The sequence below is a fragment of the Protopterus annectens genome, chromosome 5.part1 (assembly GCF_019279795.1).
Source record: "Protopterus annectens isolate FY-2018-M chromosome 5.part1, PAN1.0, whole genome shotgun sequence".
Lineage (NCBI taxonomy): Eukaryota > Metazoa > Chordata > Ceratodontiformes > Protopteridae > Protopterus > Protopterus annectens.
Genome location: NC_056736.1, coordinates 620,222,912 through 620,247,584, shown reverse-complemented (window position 1 = coordinate 620,247,584; position 24,673 = coordinate 620,222,912).

The following is a 24,673-nucleotide window of genomic DNA, read 5'->3' as shown; positions in this document are numbered from 1 at the left end:
CTCCCTACACTATGGAACAGAATCCCAGTCCATGCACTGACTCTGTTCAAGAGAAATCTAGTGGATGGGAGATCGTGAGTTTACCCGGGAATCATCTCTGTATCACTGCTGGACAGAGGCACAGCAAACTAATGGGTATAGTATTCTCATCCTAAGGGGTGGTGAAAGCCACACACACTCTGGCTAGGGCAGATAGCCTAGTATGAACCTATGAACCTATGAACCTATGAACCTATGAACCCACCCTCTACCAGAGACTATAGGTCTCATGGGAGGAGGTAAAGTGTTCTTATGCATTTTAGGCAAAGTTTTAAAAGGAGGAATCACTGGATGTTCTATATGGAAAAAATCATATAAATCATCTTCTACCAATTCAGCTCATTTAAGAGCCATTAAACTTTTCCTGACTTTACAAATAATCTGCTTTACCATTAAGGGGGAGATGAGTAAATAGGTGGATGCATCATTAACCAATTCACACCATGCCTCAAGATATACTGCCGTATCCATAACTGTAACAGCCCTTCCTTTATCGGCTGGTTTTATAACTAACCATTGATCATTCATAAGATTTGCCAATGCTTGTCTTTCTAAAAAAGTTAAATTGCTAAAATTACAAGGAAGCTCTTAAAAGTATTTTCTAATATCTGCCTCGCATGTTTTAAGAAATGTATGCACCGTTGGGTGCATTGCTGGGACAAACGTAATAGGATGTCTCAGAGTATCACCTTGAGTTTGCCCTGTGCCAAACATATCTCTTAAAAATCACATTTCGGCCAAACAGACTTAAATCCAAAATTACTAAACTAAGAGCAGAGAACCTACTAGGTACAAATGAAAGTCCCTACTTAAAACATCAAGTTGTTCATTGGACAGAACAACACTAGAAATATTAATTACATTACAGTCACCATAATCAATCAGTCCATAACCTTCCGACACTTCACTTTTCTCTCAATGACCGGCCACTCTTGTGCTCACTTTTCTTCCTTACCGGAACTGGAAAACTTGGAAAACCCAATGAATTATTGGAAGCAACGACCTGGGTTTTCAGTCTGGCTCCTGTGTTCGTCATCTGTTGCACATTCATCCGATTGACGTCATCAACAGGAACCGGGTGAGCACTTACACTGGACTCATCCATTACTGCTGGGGGAATTTCAGCTGTTGCCATAGCAACAGCATTAGTCTGTTGAAAGAAAATGCTGCTCGCATGGCCAAGAGACGTTCTAACCATGGAAGTAAGCCCAGGATTATTTTGCCCTATAGTAATAATACATATGGAATTTGTAATATTATTAGGCAAAATTGGAAAATTCTTAGGAGTGATGAGAGCCTGAGGGTCAAATTACATGCTGAACCCAGATTTATTTTTAAACGCCATAGTAATTTAAAAGATTTACTCTGTCATGAACCAGGTATGAAAAGCAAGAACAACACATTGGTTTCTGATAGGTTAGGCACTTTTCCGTGCAAGCACTGCAAAGCATGTGCTTAGATAAGCAGTCAGAATTATTTTATACATCCTAACACCAGTAGAAGGTATACTTTTGAGTTTTATGTGGATTGTCATACCGAGAATGTAATTTATTTGGCACAGTGCAGGTCTTGCCATAGTTTGTATGTGGGCAAGACAAACTGTAAATTAAAGACTAGAATTTTAAATCATTTATCTTCTATCAGGTTGAAGGATGAAAGCAATGCTCTTTATCAGCATGTTGCACTTTTTTCTGACCATGTTTTCTCCTTTTTGGTGTTACATATCATCGGAATGAATAAAAGAGTGGAGGATGTTGTAAATATTACAGAATGCACTGAACTACAATGGATTATAGAGCTAGCAGCTGATAGCTCACCTGGGCTAAACAACTCTATCCCTTTAAAACCTGCTTTAAAGAGGAGGCAGGTTAAATAATGTCTATGATTGGTTGATTAATATTTAATCTATGTTCTTAATGATATATAAAAGATGTATAATTCTATATGTAGTTGTCTGAAGAAGGGATTTTACCAGAAAGTACTAACGTCTGTTTTTTTAACAATAAATAATTTAACTTGTGCCAGTCTGTTTGGACTCTGCTTTTTATTGTTTGCTGGATATCTCTGGATTGTACGAGCAGTGTCCTTAGGAGAAGTGAGGGGGTTTAGTGCATTTACATAATAAAGAATACTGTGACAGTGATATAGAAGAAGATAGTACAGTTATGTAAGTTCTTATGTTAACAGTAGATAACCTTCTCTTCACTGTTGCAATATTCACTCTCTTCCTCCAACCCCCTCCTGTTTGTTCTCGTTTTTGTTTTGGATTCCCTTCTGGCTGTGGGTTTCCCCTTTTTCTTCTGCATTTTCTCCTTCTGGATGTGCACGGACTCCTTTATCCATGGAGACTGTTGTCTACTGGAGCAATTCAGTTCTGGGTAACTGCATCTGTTCATCATTTTATGCTATACATCCTGTATGGGGAGAATATGTATGTGACGTATAGTGTATATAAGATCATAAGGCTTTGGTATACTGGCCAAACACTGGGCTTCTCTAATGCAAGATATCTCTATTGTAAAGAATACTGCAACAGTGAAGTGAAGGACATCTACCGTTATGGTAAGGTTTTATACAACTGGACTTTCCCTAATCCCATCCCAGGACAGGTTACTAGCTATGGCTTGACGTGATTCTTCTTTAAAATAGAACATTAATTTAAATGCATTAAATGTTCAGGATGTAGATAGTTATTTAATGAACTGTTTAATTTTAAAGAACTGTATATTTATGCAAAATGTCTCACTCTGAAATAGGCATGTGCCATTTAAGAGCACCCCTACCAGGGAATAAAAATAGCTTTATAATATAGATATGAGACCAATGACTGGTGTCAGAACTATGGCCTTAAGCTCAGTGCCAAAAAAATGTGTCGTCATTCCCTTTGGGAAAAAAACCTGGTTCCCATGTATCACCACATCGTTGATAGTCCACTGAACACAGAAGGAGTTATAAGAGATCTGGGAACACAGGTTGACAGCAACCTCTCTTTTGACCACCACATTGCCACTGTGGTCAAAAAGTCCTTCTGTGTGGCACATCTCATTACTAAGGGTTTTGCATCCAGGAAGAAAGAGGTCATTGTCTCCCTCTGCTCTTCCCTCATTAGGCCAATTGAGTACAGTGCCTCATTTGGCATGTACCTCACTAGACACCTGCAACAACTGGAGAGGCCGCAAAAGTACCTCACAAAGAGGATTCTAGGCCTTAAACATTTGTCCTTATATGGACAGACTCAAAAAAGCTCCAACTATTCTGTCTCATATCGCCTACTTAAAGGCAATCTCTGCTTGTCTTACAAATCCATGTCTGATCCAGCTCTGTTAGAGATGGTACATCTAAAGAAATCCCAATCCCTCCACACCACACGCTCCAGCGACCTCAACCTCAATACCACAACCAACAGAACAAGCTGTAGGGATGGGTTCATAACCCAGAGACTGCTCATGCTATGGAATAGACTTCCATTACATGTCAAACAGAGCACCTCACTGGCCCTCTTGAAGAGAAATCTTGAGTGGATAGGAAATAGAAAATTCACCCGGGGGATCACTCCAGTGGCTCTATTCGACAGAGGCACTGGGAACTAAGGTTGGGTGGCACGATGCCAGGGTAATCCTATGGGCTAGGCTTGTAAAGGCTCCAGGGCCATTAGCCTAGTACACACCTATGAACCTATGAACCTATACATCTCAACATCTTAGCAGACAAATTCTGAACAAAGCCAAAAATAATGGAGGGACAAAGGACCAAAATCAGGGACAGATTTTACATATTGCTGTTGTAAACTTAGAAAGTTGCTAGAATAGCAGGTTTTGCATTAGCATGCATTTTCTAGAGATAATGGAGAACACTGGACTGCACTAGTGTTTTTGTGTAGCTTTCAGAATGTTACAGCAGTTATATAACATCTAGGAGCTGCTGCATATCACCTCAGGCACAGCTCTCAACTTCATTGCTCAATAAACAGGGGCAAAGCTAAAAATCATGGGTAGAAAACCCATTATTGTTACTCATCCCTCTCAAGTGACCTCAATATGAGGAATTTTCCTCAATTTGAGTTTTAAAAAGTCCATGCCCCTCACTGTTTCACATTTGAAGGACATGTTATGCATTCAGTGTTTAGAATTTTTCTAATTAATGTCACAGAAAGCTGACAGATATGCTCAACAATAATGAAAAGCTTTTACTTTTATCATATTTAGTGGAAATAAACAGTTTCAGGTGTTAATGAAGAACATTGGTCTTTGAGTAACCATGTCATTCAGTATTTGGATTTGCACTTACCATGTTCCAGTGTTCCCCATTTTCTACCATTTTTTGAAGGATATGAAGCTTAGAATTCAAATTCTGTTGTTATTTAGTGACTTCAGTTCTCAATGATTTGGTAGAAGGCATACAGAGTTTATAAGGATGTGACCAGAAATATGAACCAAAAATCTGGACATTCTGCAAAAATCAGTATAGTTGTGAGGTATGGGCAAAGGCCATATTTATTCATATAAATTAGGGCTGACAGTTGTATTCTAAGGTAATTTTGCTTTTCTCTAAACAAATCTGCTTTGGAAATTTTTTGTCTTAGCTGTATACTGGATAATTAAAGATAAATCACATATATGTTGTAGCAGTCTTCAAAGTCATTATCTACACTTTTTAAATAAACTTACGTGCATGTTTTATGATCTAATATGTCAGAAGTTACATATATTTATGCATGAACATTTATGCATCTACATAAAGTAATGCTACACAGTTACGAAAAGACCTTCTCAGCAATGATTAAGTAAACTGGAGACAACTGAAATCATACAAGAGTTTCCACAATAATGCAACATTTAGAAAGACACTTTGCAGACAGAAGATTATGAAAATAATTCTATGAGGATGGATGCATTAAAGCATAAAGAATCAAAATACATGATAAAAGAAACAGTTGTTTTGTGTAGAGGAAGATCCCTTATACATTGCTGTATAATACAACTGCAAAATATATTTTGTCATAATAAATGGCAAGTTACTGTCAGAAATATGCCATGTTCTGTAATAATATAAAAAGTAATAATATATACTTGACATAGTAAAGAAGGAATGTATTTAATAAAAAAATATAATTTAGTTGTGTCTGTCACACACACACACACACACACACACACACACACATATATATATATATATATATATATATATATATATATATATACATATACATACATACATATACATACATACATACATACACAGCTAGGACACAACATTAAATCAGCCAAAAGATGCAATTTTAATTTTGCATATTAATGTTAAATATATTGTACAGTGTGCCTGCAAGATACTCAACATTTTTAGACTTCACATTGTAGTCAAATGCTAAAATTTTATAATTCTACAAGTAAGATATTGTAATAATATATGTCTGTGTATATTTGTGTGGCTATACACATATATACATAAATACATACATACACATACATGACCTGAATTTTACATATGACTGAAATGACAGAACTTTCATTTCTAACTACCCCCCCAAAAAACTTCCTCTCAGATGACCATGGCTGAAGCCTCTAGTTCCTTCTCATCAGAACATAAATGTTAAAAACTGCTACTGTTTGAAGGTCACACAACTTTAACACTAGAAACTCAAATGTCATTTATGTGATGTTAATAAGCACTACTGCTTGAAGGTCACATAACTCTGTCTGGCATTAATATTAAACTCCATTATAACTGCATGTCAACCTTTTCAAAATGTGCTTTTATGCATAATACAACCAATTTATTTCTCCACCTTGTTTAAATAAGAATTCTGCCCGATTAATCATTTTGCTAATTTTTTTAATGACTATTGTCATTTGGGCTGTTCTAGTCTCACTAAAGAAAACTTAGGAATATGTTTTTCTTTCCTCTATCCCTATGGATGATCTTGATAAGAACTCTATATATAGTTTTTAACTGAAATGACAAGGTTGTAGAATCTGAATGTGCTACAAATAACAGTTCTCTTGGTCAGTATGTAACTTCAGAATTTGCCCAGTTTATGGCAAACATGAGTGGATACTTATAAAGACTCCATTCAAGTTTGCTGTTCTGTTTTTGTTCTTTATAATCCAAGAATCATGGATGCATGGATAAATGTGAAAATCTCCTAGGATAAAAGCAAAAACTAAAAAACTATGTTTGCTGACCCACTGCCACAGATGGAAGCCACAGGTCTATACTTCCAGTAAATATGATGTAGGGGCATTATTTTATTTTACCTCCAAATAACATCAAACAGATATATCTGATTAAGAAGGATATGATGAAATGGGTATTGGTCATTTCTGCTGTTCAGAGATAGCAGTGGAACAGTTGTTGACTGTGACCTCTGGTGGAATCCAACAGATCAGAAGTACCTGCTGGAAAATCTGGAAGAGGAATATGGTATACGTCCTCTGAATTCAGATTGGAAACATGAGGTATATATATCTGCTGTCATTGTGTGCTATAATCCTCGGAAATAGGAAAGGCTGATTCGCTGCTACTGCTAGAAAGCCTTCATAGCCAACTGCTGTTGAAATTCTACTTACTGAGTCCTCATTTATGGAAGTAAATAAAGCTCTGGCTAAAAGACAGGAGTTTGATCAGTAAAATGACACATCTGGGAAAAACTCTTTAAGAACATCTGGTGTAACTGACAGGGATTGGTATTGACGCTAAGTGTTTGCAAATATCTGGCATTTTTTGGCAGACGAGAAGTGCTGTGTTGGTTCATAAAAATGAAGGAGACCATTTACATATAGGTTAACATGGAGACAATATACTTTTTAAATTAATAAGGATTTCTTGGCATACCTAATCTATCAGTTTCCCTACCTTTTGAAGAATCTCTTGATATCAGTGAACCATAGCTTATTTCTGTTTTCTTCCATCCAGGATTAAATTATGTTATGTCAGCCCCATGCATTCATGAATTCTCTCACTGTTTAAGATGTTACCACTTCAGGAAGGATGTTTCAGTATCATAGGTTCATAGGTTCATAGGTAGGTACTAGGCTATTGGCCCTAGGGCCATACAAGCCTAGCCAAAAAATGTACCCTGGCTTTCACCACCCAAGAAAATTATTTTCCTGTGCCCCTGTCGAGCAGAGCCACAGAAGTGATCCCCGGGGTGAATTTCCCATTTCCCATCCAATCATCAAGATTTTTCTTGAAGAGTGCTAATGAGGAGCTCTGTTTTAGATAGATAGATAGTCTGTTCCAGAGTATGGGAAGTCTTTGGGACAGGACTCTATCCCTCCAGCATGTTCTGTTTATTGTGGTGACAAGGTTTAGGTCCCTAGAGCATGTAGCTCGGAGGGACTGGGGTTTCTTTAAGTGAAGCATGTCCAACAGCTCTGGGTTTGACATAGCTTTGTATGTTAGGCAGAGATTGCCCCTGAGTAGGCGATATGCGATGGAGTAAAGCTGTAGTTTTTTGAGACGGTCTGCATAGGGCATCTGTTTGAGGCCAGTAATCCTCTTTGTGAGGTATTTCTGTGGTCTTTCCAGTTGTTGTAGATGTCTTGTGAGGTACATACCAAAAGGGGCATTGTACTCTATAATGGGTCTAATGAGTGATGAGTAGAGGGGAACAATGACCTCTTTTTTCTGGATGAGAATCCTTTTGTGATGAGATGAGCCACATAGAAGGATTTCCTGACCACTGTGGCGATGTGATTATCAAAGGAGAGACTACTGTCCACCTGTGTCCCAAGGTCTCTTATTACATTTTCAGCATTAAGTAGACTACCAGCTATGTGGTAGTTCATGGGTACTGGTTTTTACCAAAGGGGATGACAATACACTTTTTGGCAATGAGCATCAGGCCATGGCTTTGACACCAGGTATCTGTCTCAGTGAGGCCCTTTTGTAGTTTGTCCACATTGTTAGGAGTTTCGATTATGGCTCCTAGTTTGCAGTCATCTGCAAACTTTGTTAGCCAAAGACCTTCTGTGTTGGCCTGCACTTCAGAGAAGTAGATACCAAACAGGAGAGGACCCAGGACTGAACCTGTGGTACTCCACTTGTCACTGGTCTGATGTCAGATTTGGAATCCGCTACTTTCACAGTGTGGGTTCTGTCCATGAGCCAGTTGGCAACCCATCTTGTGACATAGGGATTTATACCAAGTTTAGTGAGCTTATCTATAATTCCAGAGTGGGGGATGGTGTCGAAAGCCTTGGCAAGATCTAGATAAGCTGTGTGAACCATTTTACCCTCATCTATGGCTTTGGTGACTGCTTCAAAGAAGTCAATCAGGTTTAGGAGACATGATCTGCCTTTTACAAATCCAAACTGTGTAGGGTCCAGAGTTTGGAGATTACCAATGTCTTTGTTTATGAGTTAATTAAAAAAGACTTGCATTTCATATGAGTTCACCTTGCATCTTCAGATGTCTTTCTATTTTTGTACAGATATTATTTTTGAATATTGTACGCACTTGGACTCTATGGATTCAGAAGGGATACTTAAATATTTCCATTATAAAGGTTTGTGCTTCTTTTCTTTTATTTTTGTTGGTCTTTCTCTGTTTTGCTTCTGGTAAAGACTCTGTACCATAGTTATTGCTTCCTCAGTACTGTTTCTTTGCATTCATGTCCTATGTCCTGACAAAAATAAAGCCTCCAAGCCCTGTTTCTGTGGCTTAAAGTAATGAAGCTCTGAATATGACCAAGATGACCTGAGCTCAACAAGCAGCTTGGACACTGGAAAAGCCAAGTAGACAATAATGGAAGTGAAGGAATCATGCTTGTTCATCCGTCCTGGAATGATGAAAACGATAGTTCCAATCAGGCAAATTGCCGATAGTTTCAATCAGGCAAATTGCCGATAATTCCAATCAGGCAAATTGCTTGCATGGAAGAGGAAGTTTGCATGACAACAATGATCACAGACCGAGGGATGTGGACTTCAAGCCAGTGTCAGAAGCCCTTTTATGTGTATGTGTGTAGGAGTAAGAACATGTCATGGGAGGGCATTGAATGCCCTCACAGTGACGCAGTTCCTTATATCAAGCACCAGAAGATGGGGTAGGGACTTTACCACAATCCCACTGACGGCTCCCTGTGTGGTAACTCCTGAAGAAGAGAAGGCTGATGGTTGCCAGGCAACATGAGAAAAGGTGCAGAAAAAAGTCTCCACAAGAGTTCATAACATGCTAACATGACTCTTGCTAGTATTTTTAAAGAGCGATAGTAATGTCATGCTTTCTACTGATAATAATGCTTCTTACACATGTAAGAACACTGCCAACCTTTCTTATTGTGATAATTCTTGATATTGTTTATTTCATCTGATAAGCACCTCCAAATCTCTTTCTACTTTCATTGCTTTTACTGCCTGTTCTTTGATCGCACATCTTTTATCAGGTTATACCTTCCCAAGTGCTTTATTTTACAATGAATTTAAGGTGACATACTTTAGACCATTTCTCCCGTCTTGCTAAGTTTAAGTGCACTCCCTTGTGATACAGGTAAACATTTCCTTGCGTTACATAGTTCTGACCGAATGTATTTGTCTGCGTGTTGGCATTTTTCCTAAATTGGGTGAATAGCAATGATGCATGTCTGGGTACTTGTTTAGTAAGGATTCACTTGAACAGTTTGAAGAAACTAAGAAAATAAGGAAGATGTTCTGCTGAAATGGAAGTAGGCTGCATATGCAGCTCCTTTCTGGTTTACTACATTGATTATCTTATTAAAGAACTCTGATTGAAACCATATTATCTCCAGTATCCCATCAGCTTCTAGAGCTGTTGAAATTCTCTCCTTCTCAATGATTCCATGATTTTACCTCCAGCTGACATCAAACAGATTTGTCAATAGTTTTCATCCTCTATCTTGCTTCTTGTCTTGTGAATTGTGTCTATATCACCCTACTTATTGAGAGTGTGAATATGTTAGTCACATGTACAACTAGCTCTCATCCTTGGTCCTCTTTGAACTCCAGTATGACTTCCATCAGATCTCGCTGCCATGTCTTACCTTTAGCTTCTGAAATTACTTTATACTATTTCATCTCCAAATGTACTAGATCAACCTAATTTTTTCCTGCCATTTCTAATGTCTGCAAATGAGAAATCAGTATGTTTCCATTTTGTAAATATTTGTTTTCTAACAATGTTTATTTCAGCATCCTTTTTGACTGCCCCTCTTTATTTTCTTTAATTTCACTAACTCTTCCTAGTCTGCATTAGCTTCTGTATGTTTCTGTAAAATATTATCCCCTTTCTTGATGAAATTAGTGCTTTCCTTACATGAAGCTTTTGTTTTTCCCACTTATGTTCCTATTTCTTTCTACCATAATTGTAACTATTGTCTGTCTTCTTTGTTTTATTGCATTTCTTAAATGCCGTACATTTTCCCTAATGCTTAACGCCTACTGATTTTATTTCTATTTCTCTTTATTATTCTAAATTCCCTAAAACAGAAAAAGAAATGTGGAAAAAAGAAGGCATCAAAAGATTAAAAAACGTTTAAAATTATGGAAGTTCCTTGGATTCACAGCAGACTAGCAAACCTCAAGCTGATCTTATCTAACTGCAACCTTTTTTTTCACTACAACTTCTATGTATTGTTTTAGATTTTATGCTTTTATTGTGTTTGTTTTGACAGCCATGGTGGTACAGTGGTAGTGGTGTTGCCTCACAGCAAGAGGTTTTACTTTTCAATTCTCGGTTAGAGTGCCTTTTGTGTGTAGTCTGCATGTCCTCCCCGCGGCTGAGTGGCCTCCGAAAGACATGAGTGAATGGACGTGCCTTCGCTGAAGGTTGGACATTGAGCTGGCAACTCAGCACCATAAAAAATCGACTGCCAATCATTAGCGGACCGGAGTTCTGCTGTGGCGACCCCTAACCGGGAAAAGACAAACGAACATTGTGTTTGTTTTGAATATATGTATGATACTACCTCGGAGCTTTTCTCCTCAGGTCTCAATTGAAAATGGGCTTCTGGCTCAGCTGGACTAACCCAGTCAACAAATGTCAAATAAATCAATCAATCAATAAATAAATAATAAATAAATAAATAAACCACATAGTCACTCAGTGCAAACTTAATAATTAAACATAGCGCATTACTTTGTATAAAACAGGAATCAACATAAACCTGCAAAAAATGTACACTAACCATTAACAAAAGTATCACTTTCCAAGAAAGAAAAAAAAGAAATACAATGAACAGCATGAAATGAATTAAACATCATGTATAGGGTTTGAAGAGGGGTGTACTCAATGTACTCTCCAATATTTGGAGATACTCTCCAACAGCAGTGTGGGGAGCATTGATCCACAACCCCTCCAACTTAAATATACTAACACTGTAGTTAGTGAAACAGAGAGTAAGTAAAACACAATAAAACAGCACAGAAAACTGAAGACCATACATTATTTCAGTGCTCAGCATACGTATGCAATGAAACATAGAATAATGATACAGCTCCAACTCCAACTACAACTGCTATGTATTGTTTTAGATTTTATGCTTTTATTGTGTTTGTTTTGACAGCTGCGGTGGTACAGCGGTAGCATTGTTGCCTCACAGCAAGAGGTTCTACTGTTCGATTCTCAGCTGGAGTGCCTTTTGTGTGTAGTCTGCATGTCCTCCCCATGGTCGAGTGGCCTCCGAAAGACATGAGTGAATGGGCGTGCCTTCGCTGAAGGTTGGGTGTCAGGCTGGCAACTCGGCACCATAAAAAATCGACTGCCAGTCATTAGCGGACCAGAGTTCCGCTGTGGTGACCCCTAACCGGGAAAAGCCAAAAAGACAAACAAACATTGTGTTTGTTTTGAATATATGTATGATACTACCTTGGAGCTTTTCTCCTCAGGTCCCAATTGAAAATGGGCTTCTGGCTGAGCTGGACTAACCCAGTCAACAAATATCAAATAAATCAATAAATAAATCAATAAATCAATAAATAAATAAATAATAAGCCACATAGTCACTCAGTGCAAACTTAATAATTAAACATAGCGCATTACTTTGTATAAAACAGGAATCAACATAAACCTGCAAAAAATGTACACTAACCATTAACAAAAGTATCACTTTCCAAAAAAGAAAGAAAAGAAATACAATGAACAGCATGAAATGAATTAAACATCATGTATAGGGTTTGAAGAGGGGTGTACTCAATGTACTCTCCAATATTTGGAGATACTCTCCAACAGCAGTGTGGGGAGCATTGATCCACAACCCCTCCAACTTAAATATACTAACGCTGTAGTTAGTGAAACATATAGTAAATAAAACACAATAAAACAGCACAGAAAACTGAAGACCATACATTATTTCAGTGCTCAGCATATGTATGCAATGAAACATAGAATAATGATCCAACTCCAACTGCTTCATATCTTATACACTTCAGTGGTGATGAATTTAAGGACTCCTGATTCCTTCAGGTACCACAAACTAAGACATTATACTGACCAACCGGCTTGATTGACATGCTGAGTGAGACAAGCCCCTGTCTGGCAGATGGTACTCTGAATGGGTCTCTTCTGTATATGATAGTATCTATTTGAAAGCATCTATTTTATGCCTGCTGATGCAGCTACAACCACGTTGCTTGCAAAGAGAATTCTGGGGCAGAGCAGGCTGCTTATATAATACAAATGGATAAAATGACATAAAAATGAATGCTTTCTGATTGCAAAATGCCCTTCTCCCTCACCTCAAAGACACTGAGGCTTCTAGTAACAGTTTTAAATTCCAACATTCATAAATAGGATTGATTGTGTGAAAAAAGGACTCTATATATATATATACACACACACACACACATATATATATATATATATATATATATATATATATATATATATATATATATATATGTATATACACACACACACACACACACACACACACACACACACACACACACACACACACACACACACACACGCACACACACACACACACACGCACACACACACACACAAACACACACTAAGTCCAAAGTCGTCGTGTGGTAGAATATTCCAGTTTCTCTGAGGTATGGCAATCATGACTATATTTGAGTCAGTATATATAAGTAAAGGTTTGAGGTGTTATCCCTCCACACTGGGGGATGCAGAGGGGGTGACCCCTGTAAAACAACAACTTTAAAGGAGAACTGCCATTGTCAGTGTTTCCAATTCTCCTGCTATTTGCTGATCTAGGACTTCAAATTATGGGTCTTGGAATTAAAATAGGGATCTAAAGTTTCCACCACAGACAACATAGGAAACCCTTCCTTAATGTCCTGGTATGTCTTTGAAGACTATCTATGCTATGGTCTCTCCCTTTACCAAATTTCCTTTTTAGTGCAAACATCTTGGGCCTGGAGACTGGAAAGTAAAAGCCTGAACAAGTTAATGCTTAGATCTAGAGTTCAGGTCGCTTGGATTCAGATGTTAGTCTCTGATGTCAGCGGAAGCCTTGAGATTTGATTATACTAACCTTATGCAGAAATGTTCTAAGCTGGTGCAGCAGGCCTTACTGACTTTAGCAGCCCCTGCCCCCAATCTTCCATTTTGAATGCTGCAAAGAGAAAAACATACAGACATACAGAGAAAAATTCCTTCATACAATTCATATTAAGATGAGGATGATAAGCCCTTAACTTATTGAGATTAGAATGGATCCTTCCAAAGGCCTTGATGCAGATTTTGAGGATGAATACCATCTTTCCTCTGTCTGCCCAGCTCTATATCTTAAATTTTGTGAAAGAATCTTTTGAATATCTTCCTAACCCCATATCCTTCCACAAGATTCAATATGCTAAACTGAGGTACTACCAGAGCCAAAGCCATATCATGCTTGGCTTTATTGATTCTTTTCAGTATTTTTCATAGCTTTTTTCATAACAATTCTTATTGACCAGCCTAGACACCTTACAGACTTTATGGGGCTGATAATTAAGGCAAATATCACCATACAACTGCAGAGCTATTATAAACCTATTTACGCAACAGGGGTTAAAAGTAGAGTTACTCTGTGCACTCTTCTTAATGAAAATGAGGGGAGAGGTCTGCACCCCTAGACAGTTTTGAGAAGAGGAAGGAAACCTCCAATACTTTAGTCATTAGGGCCATGAAGTATCAGACCTATATGATGCAATATCTGGGGGACAGTCATTAACAAAGTTGAAAATTTAGCCCAAGGTGCTTAGGATGGTTCAATGAAGGTAAACCTGATGATACTTTTTTCAAGCAGAAGGCAAAGTGAGGTCACATTCTTTCAAGTAAGGTCATAATTCTGAAGATATTAGCTTTAGAGTGGGTGCCTCCACCACAGTATATTTTTTCTCTATCACAGCTGACCATCAGCACATGCCAATGCCTCTTCTTGATCAATGGGTCTGTCTATCTCTCTTGGCCTTCTCTGCATTTGCTTCTATCAGGGTTGTGGCCGGTGAGGAGACTGAGGCATCTCGAGTCTATATCATGCTGTTTTTCAGGAGGGTTTTTGCTTTATGCCCTGATCTTTTCTTCTTCCATGTACACATGCTTTTGGTGTCCAGTGGGTGGATATGGTGACATATTGCCCCTCCTTTGAGGTGAAGCAGCCAGTGTCTTCTACCCTTCCTCACTCCATGCCTCTGGCCTCCACCAGGAATCAATCATGAGGAGCATCCAGGAGCACACTATCAGTCCAAGGATGAGGATGCCCATCCTACCATCCCAGTGCCTCAGAAGGGTAAGCCTCTAAGTGAGCCCAGGTCACATAGGCCATAGTAGGGGCTTTATCTATCTGTGACATAGCATCGGCTTCCATCATGGTATTATTTCAGTTTGGTAGGTTAGATGTTTATCCATTCCTAAACAACGTTAAGGCTCAACTGTTACACGCTAGTGTGGATGAAGCCCTTTCATATGGAGTTCCATCAGGAAAAACTGTTCATGTACTAGAGGAAAAACAAGACTAGTGAAGATGAAAAGGATTTTTTTCATTTCTCATTTCCGATTTCCTAAGTAAAACATAAATTATTTTTCCAAATCTTGGCCCTGTTATAGAAGTAGACAATAGGGCAGCAATATAAAAATAAAAGAGGCAGATCTAATGTAGCCAAAAAGCAGCAGATACAAATGCAAAAATAGAAAAAGTAGCTACAGCTAAACTGTTAGTAAAAAGGATAATTTTATTCTATTTCCATGTGATGGGGTATGTTGCCAGTCACCATCATCTGGCTTGGATCACCAGCCCACAGGGTGAAAATTCTCTTAATTTACAAGGAGATGGTTGGCATCATATAACTGCATAAGCAATATAACATGGCAAAAGAAATGTATAATCAAAGGATCCACTTTAAAAAAACAACAAAGTACAAAATTAAGCAGTTTCATCTAAACGAACTTCTTCAGATTGTGAGGAACCTAAATATTTAAAGAGTCAAAAACACATGCCCCAAAACAAATACGTCATCATTATGTACATAAATTATTAGCTAATAGCTTTTAATTTCTTAACTTACATCTTTTTAAATAACTTTTTAAATTCTCCATGTCATTAATACCCTGACATCTGCACACATCTTATCTGACTTGCCAAATTTTCTTTGCAATCTTGGGCATCCTCAGCATTAAATTTAGGTATTACATAATCAACCATAAAAAATCTGAATTTTTGAAAATATGCACAAATTAATCAATGTCCATATAAGGGCAATTGTCATAGTGGCTAAGGTTTCGGCTCACAGACAGAAGGTATAAGGTATGAGCCTGACCTCCCGTCACTGTCTGTGTGGACTTTCCCCTGTCTGTGGGTTCCTTCACCCTTCCAACAAAAACAAAAGCATGCTGGGTGTGTCTACCATATGGATAGAAGTTCTGGATTCAAACTCAATTTTCTCGGTTGACCTTGAGAGGTATGCCAATAGAGTATACCCAAAACTGGATGGAGTTGTGAGCAGCTGCACATATTCTAGGTGGTGCCTACCAGAGGAAGAACTGCGCAGTTCAATCAAACTAGGCATCAACTCAGACCAAGACTACACTGAGCAATGTATCAGGGTTAGCCACTTAGTGGTTCACAAAATGATCTAGGTGATATGGTTATGCTGCCTTATGTTACCAAAAATGGGCATGAACATTTGCCAGTGATACATGGGTTGAGAATCTGACATGTGTGAAGGACTCATGCAACCCATGATAACAGTGGAAGGGGGTTTGTACTCCAACTGGCCACTGTCTGCCTGCCAAAGAATTAAGCAGCCCTGGAGCAATGATCTACTGGATAATCTGTGCCCAGTTGCTCAGCCTGGGCTACCTAGGATAACACCAATCAACCTGTCAAGTATAAACAAAGGATGCAGGAAACTGAAACATTACTTGATGGATCAACTTAAGTGGCAACTTTAAACTGATGCAGGAAATGATCCTGGTCTGAACGATAATATTTCAGTTTATTTCCTGCATTCTGAAGTTTAAAAATTATAACTTATAATTGATTACCTACTGTAAAATTTCATATGGATTATATTTTTGCCCTTTTTAAAAAAAAAATGTTATCCTTTGGGCCTTTTTAAGACAGACTGGTTGTTGCACTGTATATATATATATATATATATATATATATATATATATATATATATATGGATTCACTTTATATGCTCGAAATCCTGAAATATTGAATTTCAGAATTTCGAGCCCATAAAGTGGAAAACCTAAAACACCAAACACTCAGAACCGCGGAATTCAAAATCTCGCATTTCAGAGATGTTGAATTAGTGGTTCTTGGGTTGTGCTGTGTTCATGGATTCAGGTAAGTGTTTATGTTTTAAAGTTTTTGGGTAGGGGCTGTAGTGTGTGTTAGTGTGTTTTGTTACTGTGGTGCGTGTGTGAGAGGGGGATGTAGCTTGTGTTGTGGTGTTCCGTGTGTTTGTGTATGTAATGCGACCTTGAAGATAGTATATTTAAGTAGGGGGGATGGGGGGGTGCAGGCCCACATGGGGGGTGCAGGTGGGCTTGCCCCCCTCCTTGTAGTTAGGATTGGGTTGTGTGTTTGTCTGTGGGGAAAAGGTGTATGTATGTGTATGTGTGTGGTGTGTGTGTTGTATAGAATTCGCAATTTTGAATTTTGCGCTTCTGAGTGTTTGGTGTTTTAGGTTTTCCACTTTATGGGCTCGAGATTCTGAAATTTGATATTTCAGGATTTCGAGCATATAAAGTGAATCATATATATGTATGTGTATCTAAATATATATATACATATATATGTGTGTGTGTGTGTGTGTATGTATATATATATATATATATATATATATATATATATATATATATATATATATATATATATATATATATATATATATATATATATATATATATATATATACACACACACACACACGTGTGTGTGTGTGTGTATGAACCCATATATATATAACTTATTACCTGTACAGCTTTGTTTCAATCTTGAGAATTTAACAGAAAAATGCTGTCAAACTCCTATTGGTGTTAGGTAGTCATATGACTATGCAATATGGCTTTTAATTGTTGTGCTGTTATCATCACTGTGTTAGTTCTGAAGATGTTCATGTTATTGTAAGGATGCAAGTGCTTAGCTTTTTCAATAAGACTTCTGGTAGTGTTACTGCAGAGGAGTTTTCTTTCTTTATCTTACATCTGAAGAAGTCTTGTGGACGAAAACGCCTTGTGAATATTTGCGTTAATGTACTAAATAAACTGCTATTGCTTCCACTTTGGATTGTGTTTCGTGCTTTGGGTTTGACTACCTCTACTTGGTACCTCTGTCTGCTACATTGGTTTCTTTGTCGTTTTGGGTACCTGGCCTCTTTTTACCATTTCAAATTTGTTTCACACAAAGATTTGCCAGAGTGCAAATATTCTAGTTTATTTCTTACAAATGCAATTTAGCCCTTGATGACAGATATTAAACAGAGCAAATGAAGAGAGTAAGTTGTTTTAATCCACAATACAGCTAGCCCCTCATCTGGTTGCCTGTTGGCATGCTAAAAAGAGAGAATAAATATTCAATTTTATTTTATACAAATGTAAATGAGCCCTTTATGCCAGACTTTAAAATGAGCAAATGAATAGGGAAAGTTATTTTTATTCAGAGCACACCTGTACCCCTATCTGGTTGCTTGCCAGCGTATTAAAAAAGAGAGAATAAATATTCTAATTTATTTCACACAAGTGAAGACTAGTCCCTAATGTCAGCCTTTGAGCAAATAAAGGGGGCACATTGCTATAATGTGCATATAAAACCACCACCACCCCCAAAACAGAACATATTACAATTTTCCACACAAATGCACTCTAGCCCAGCCTTTAGTATCAGACTTTAATCCGAGGAAAGGAAGAGAATAACACTGTATAGCTAGACCTACCCCAAAATGAGAAGATAACTATTCCAATTTATTTTACACAAATACCCTGTGTCCTGATAATGTGTTAGGCTGCCTTCTTGGCAGCACCAGATACTATCTGGTAGGCTTGCAATTAAACCTATTTAGCCTCAGCATCTCCACTGGTTTCATGTCAGGAGAATGGAGACCTGCAGTAGTTATCCTGCTCCACAATAGAGGATTCACTAATGATCCAGGAACCTGTAGACCTATCAACTTCACCACTCTTATATTAAAAGGAATGGAACGCATCATTATAGAACGTATTAACAATGACAAAGGCAATAAGCAAGGACTGATCCCAAGCCAGTTTAGGTTTGTTAACAGAAGATTCTGCTTCATGATCCTAGGGGCTTCTTTGAACATGTCAGTGATGCATTTAATTTCAGGCAACTCAATTCACTATATAGACCTTACTAAGCTTTAGTTACCATCTCAGCTTCTGGCATTAATGACAAATCAGACCACTTGGCATAATGATGAATGTTTTTGCTTTCCAAGCACAAGGTGCAAGGTTCAATCTTGACCTCCAGCCAATCCCTATTTTGCATTTACATGTTCTCTCTGTGTCTTGTTGGGGTTCCTCCCAACTCTGAAAAACATACTGACTGTGTCCATCTCAAACTCTCCAAAGAAATGAGCTGTGGGCAGTGGGCAGCAGTACAGACTCTGTATGGTTCCTTATGGGGGAAGAGTTTTATAAACTAACTACTTCACACATCTACAGTGCTGTGCAATATCCTCATGATAAACACAGATCGCAAACTGCACACAGTGTAAAATATGACTGTAGATGATTCGGTGATGGCAACTAATGTCATCAAATGGGCATTGGTATTTGCCGGTAATATGTGGTTTGAGGACCTGACCTACTGTGACTTATGCCAGGGACCAATATTAATGGTGTGAGGGGGTGTATGTGCACACCATAAAGCCCAGCAGCTCTGGGTGAATTGCTACTGGCTGGCCAGTCTACAGTTGCCCAGCTTTGGTTATCTGGAATAGCTCTGTTGAGCGAAAGCTGGACATAAAACCAATCAACCTGCCAGACATGAACTACACTCAGTATAGGTTCAGTGACAGGATGTATCTTGGAAGTGCATGCCATAATGGTAAGGGGGAAGGTGGACATGTTATGTATCCATGAGAAAAGATGACTTTGCAGTGCAGCAATGATGCTTGGCTTGGGATACAGAGGCTACTACTCAGGAGGATGACAAGCTAGAAATGGTGTGCGAATTGTGGTGAGAGAGAGAAGAAGACAGAGGGATGTCACAGAATTAGTGACAGACTCATGGCAATCAGACTCCAACCTAATGATAGGGCAGTATTCATATTCTCAGTCTGTGCCCCAGAACTGGGCTGTGATAGTGAGGAAAAGAGTGCATTCAGACAGCAGTTGCAGGATCTACTAGATAAAGCATGACGACACGAATGGGTGTTGATAATGGCTGACTTGAATGCATATATTGGAACAGACCAAATATGATATGATAACTGCTTGGGTCCACATGTGTGGAACAATAGGAATAGATAAGGAAAGACCATTCTAGACTTCTGTCTTGCAAATGGCTTGATAGTAGCCAACACATACTTCAGAAAGAGAGACATTCAACATGCAGTTCAGGTAGACTTCCTCCTAGTAAGGAAAGGGGGTAGAATCCCTGATTACAAAGTTATCCCCAGTGAAACAGGCAGCCCATAGCATGAACCACTGCTTGCCACAATCACCTGCAAGCAGTGATTAGCAAAAGTTGCCACAATCAGCTGCAAGCAGTGATCAGAAAAGGCTCTAAGGTTAACAGAGACTATGCTGAAAACCCAGAAGTTGAATGGAGAGAAAGCACAACAGTTCAATGAATTACTCAGGGGTCTAGCACCTCAAGAAGAGGAAATAGGTGGAGTTGAAGAAGAATGACAGCATCTCAGAATAACATGCATGAGGACTACAGAACAAATATGTGCCCAAGTCAGGTACTGAAATAAGGTACGTGAGGAAAACTGGTGGTTGAATGCAGAAATCCAGGAAGTCATCAAAAAAAAAGGAGGCATGCAGGAAAAATTGGGAGATAGAAAAGACAGGCCAGGTTAGGAAGGAATACTGGTTGGCTAACAAAAACACTAAGAAAGGAGTTGTAATAGCAAAGAGCAAGGCATCAGCTTCTGGAAAGTAATTCAGTAGATGGCACAAAGAAACTATATCAGGTTACAAGGCAAAGACTATATCAGGTTGCAAGGCAAAGACAGAAAGACAAAGCGCACAGTCAGACACCCTTCATAAGGGATGCCAACAGCCACCTGCTTACCAGTTCACAGGATATCAAAGGCAGATGGAAGGGTATTTTCAATAGCTTCTTAATGAAAAATAAAAAAACACAGAAGCTGAAGTGCCCCAGACATGGCCTACAATGTCAGAAAATGTGGAGCCCACCATAGAAGTAAGAACAGCACTAAGGAAAATGAAGTGAGGGAAAGAAGCAGGATCAGATGGGGTGACAGCAGATGTGATAAACACGTTGTGTGAGATAGGGGAGAAATGGCTCCTGAGGGTACTCATAGCAGTATGGAAAGAAAGGAATATCCCAGCTGACTGGAGAATAAGCATACTAGCGCCAGTGTTCAAGAACTAAGGGGACATTCACAACTGTGGGCAGTCTAGAGCTATCAAACTCTGTCACATCGTATGAAAGTTCTGGAGAGGGTGACTGATAAATGAATATGCAGAGTAATAGAAAGTAAGATGGGAGATGAGCAGTTCGGATTCAGATTTGGCTGCAGCGTATCTGACTTAATGTTTGCAGTGAGACAGATAGTTGAGAAGAAGCTAGAGATGAAGAAAGAATCCAAATGGGCATTCCTAGACTTGGAGAAAGCATACAATAAGGTCTCAAAAAGCTGATTTGTGTAGTCCTGTGGTGGTTGGAAGTCACAGAAACATTGGTAGAATAAGTGCAAGCTATGTAAAAGGAACCAAGGACTCAAGTACGAATAGTGTATGGTCTCAGAGAGGGTTTTCCAGTGTGCACTAGGTTTCAGCTCTGAGCCCACTGCTGTTCTTTCTGGTGATTGACTGCATTAGCAAATGTCAGAGGGGACAGATCAACAATGTTGCTGTATGCAGATGATGCCACATTACAGGCAGACTGTGAGCAAGAACTTGAGCAAAGGATAGGGGAATGAAATGGAAAACTGAAGGCACATGAGATGAGAGTACATATAAGACATTTGTAACTGCAGCGAATTGTGGAGTTCAGAAGTAGCTGAGAAATGAGATAGAAGGGAAAATAATGGAACAGATAACAGCTCCATCTATCTGGGAGTGGTGGTTGAAGAGAAGGGAAGTTTGAACAGGAGGTCAAAGCTAGAATCATAGGGATTGCAGCCAACTGGCAGAGAGAGTTTGGTGTAGTATCCTTCAGAGGAATGCCAAAGATGCTGAAAAGTAAGGTGTACAAAACAGTGGTATGACCAGTACTGTATGGTATGGAAACCTGGGTGTTAATGGCAAAGCAGTTGAGGAGGCTAGAGGTGATGGAGATGAAGTGCCTGAGATGGGTGGTAGGATGCACACTGTGGGACAGATGAAGAAATGAGGAAGTAAGAGCAGATGCCAAAGTAAATCCAATTGCAGAAAAGATCAAAGAGAACAGATTATTGTGGTTTAGACCAGACCTCCCAACTGTCCCGAATTACTCGTTTTTTACCGAGTTTTGGGGTGCAAATGAAGGGGAGCCATGGTTCCCCAGTGGCACCCCTTCATTTCCGATTTCTTTGCTTTTTTTTTTTAATTTTCACGCTATCGGAGCTGACGTCATCCCTTACACGATGACGTCAGCTCCATCAGCACTACCAGCCAGTCGGAACTGAGCTTAAGGAGCTCACATCATCATTTCCAGCTGGCTGCGAGCAGGCAGGAAGTAAACAGTTGCTGCCGAGAGATGAATGCTGGCTTTGCAGGAGGGAAATGCCGTTTTGGACAGAAACTGCTGCCGAGAGAGGTGCTTTGAACTGTTGCTGCTGCCGACATGACTTTGGCGCTGCCTGCCATTTGGGAGAAGAATGCTTGCTTTTCTGCAGTTTAGGGACTTGTTGAGAGAGGGTTGCTTTGAACAGTTGCTGCTGCTGCCGACATGACTGCTGTTTGGGAGAGAAGAAGAATGCTGACTAGGTAAGGAACAAAATAAACATATGAAATGGCATACGGTACACTTGAATTCTGCTACTGTTTGTACTGACTTATTGCATATAATAGTCATTGGCAAGCTTAATATGAAGGTATGCTGCTTTTTAGATTATTTTCCATTCCTTTTATGGAACTTTATTATTGATTATGCTCCTAAATATTATTTAACAGGCAGCAGTTGGCACAGGTATTTTTTCTTCTAACAAAATAAATATATTCATTTCTACAAATGATTTTCCAAGCAATAAAGGCAGCCAACATTCACCTCTTTACAGAGGCTGGTTCACTTCCTAGTTTTTAAAACTTCTGTGGCCATGAACAACTACACATGAAAATCTAAATTATGTTTGAAATGTCTGTCATATGGCTTACATCTGGCACACAAGTGAAACCATAGCTTTAAAAATAGGCAAAACATGATATATTCATTCATAAGTAAAAACAGATCTTTTCAGTTTAGTTGATGTATCTAATTGTCCAAGAAAGACCAAGTAGTTCATGTAGAAATGGATATAGTCCTACTATATAAATAACCAAATAAATATTTTTTACTGGAGGTGAACAGAAACTGAGATTTTTTTAAAAACGTTTATATTACTTCAATAACATTCTGGGCCAAAGTTTTCAGTCATAGGGATTTCTAAAAATTCTGATATGCTAAATGCCATTCATAAGATAAAAATAACCTGCTACTAATTATAACAAGGAAACTGGATATGAAACTTCAATGAAGTTATGTTATTTTAGCCAAAATAAACATCAGATGGAATTTGTATTTTGTTTATTTCATTACAATGAGAAAGTATTTCAGTTCTATACCTCATTTTATGATGTGAGAAGAAATGATGCTTTGTGAATGTATCATCAGTGTTGGAAAGGCTGCAGGGGGACTCTGGTGCCATATTTTGGTTGTCTGTTGTTCAGTTTGGGTTCGAAAGTTGGTATCCCACAATTCCATTGGAGTGGGTGGGGTTACGTAATTATGTATGCAAATTAAATGTTAATCAGCATACAGATTTGTACCTATTTTTCATGGCCCTTGTCCAGATTTTTGATGTTTCCAGGTTGAGAGGTATGGTTCAGACACGTGCAAAAAAGCTAAAAACAATCTAGTGAAAAAGATTTGCTAGACAGGGGTCCAGGAAAGTAAATAATGTGAGAAGAAATAGCCAGGGAATTGTTATATAGGCCCTAGGGCTGATAGCCTAGTACCAACCTATGAACCTTTGAACTTATGAACAGACAGGAAGAAGGGAAGAGGGAATGAGGGCATCCAGCAAAGAGGTGGATGGATTGTGTGAGAGAAGACCTTGAAAGTCAGCCATGAGTGTCGAAGAAGGCAGGAGTGTGGCATTGAATTGAGACAGATGGTGACAGTTGACACAACACCCCGAGCCCATGTAGGAAATGGGAAAAGGGGGTTGATAATGAGGATGACAACTGACAAGCTAATCAAACTAAATGTAAATCCCTAGATTACCCTAGTAGCCAATCTATTAGTGTGGGTGGCCAGTCTCTTTGAAAAGAATAGTTACCGATGATGTCCCCCCATGGATCGGTCCTAGGACCAGTCTTTTTGGTATTTACTTCTCTGATATCAAAGCTGACATCAAGCATCTGTGGATAATCAAGTCTGCAGAGGACTGCAGTACCTCACACTTCCTGTGATACTATATGTGTCCAAGGTACGTCTGTTAGCAACGGATCATGAGTGCTTTACCAATCAGAACTGGCCTTACATTTCACTATACTTTTTCCAATGCCTTAGTGTTCTCCAGATATATGTCCTGCCTTTTTTGATCATCAGGCTTCTAAAACTGATACCCCTCATAATAAGTGTTCCACTTCTGTTTGTATTGGAGTATGTATTCTGTCACATATGACCAGGCTTCACTCCAAATCCTTTGTAAGTCTTCCTTTTGGGGAACTGTATGGAGGAGAGGGTATCTTTTCTATATGTAACGTGCTGTTACATATAAACCAGCTACCTTCTTCTCTATATGATAGACATGTGCTGTTACATATAGAGGAAAGAGTAACTGGTCTATATGTAACAGCATATGTCTATCATATAAA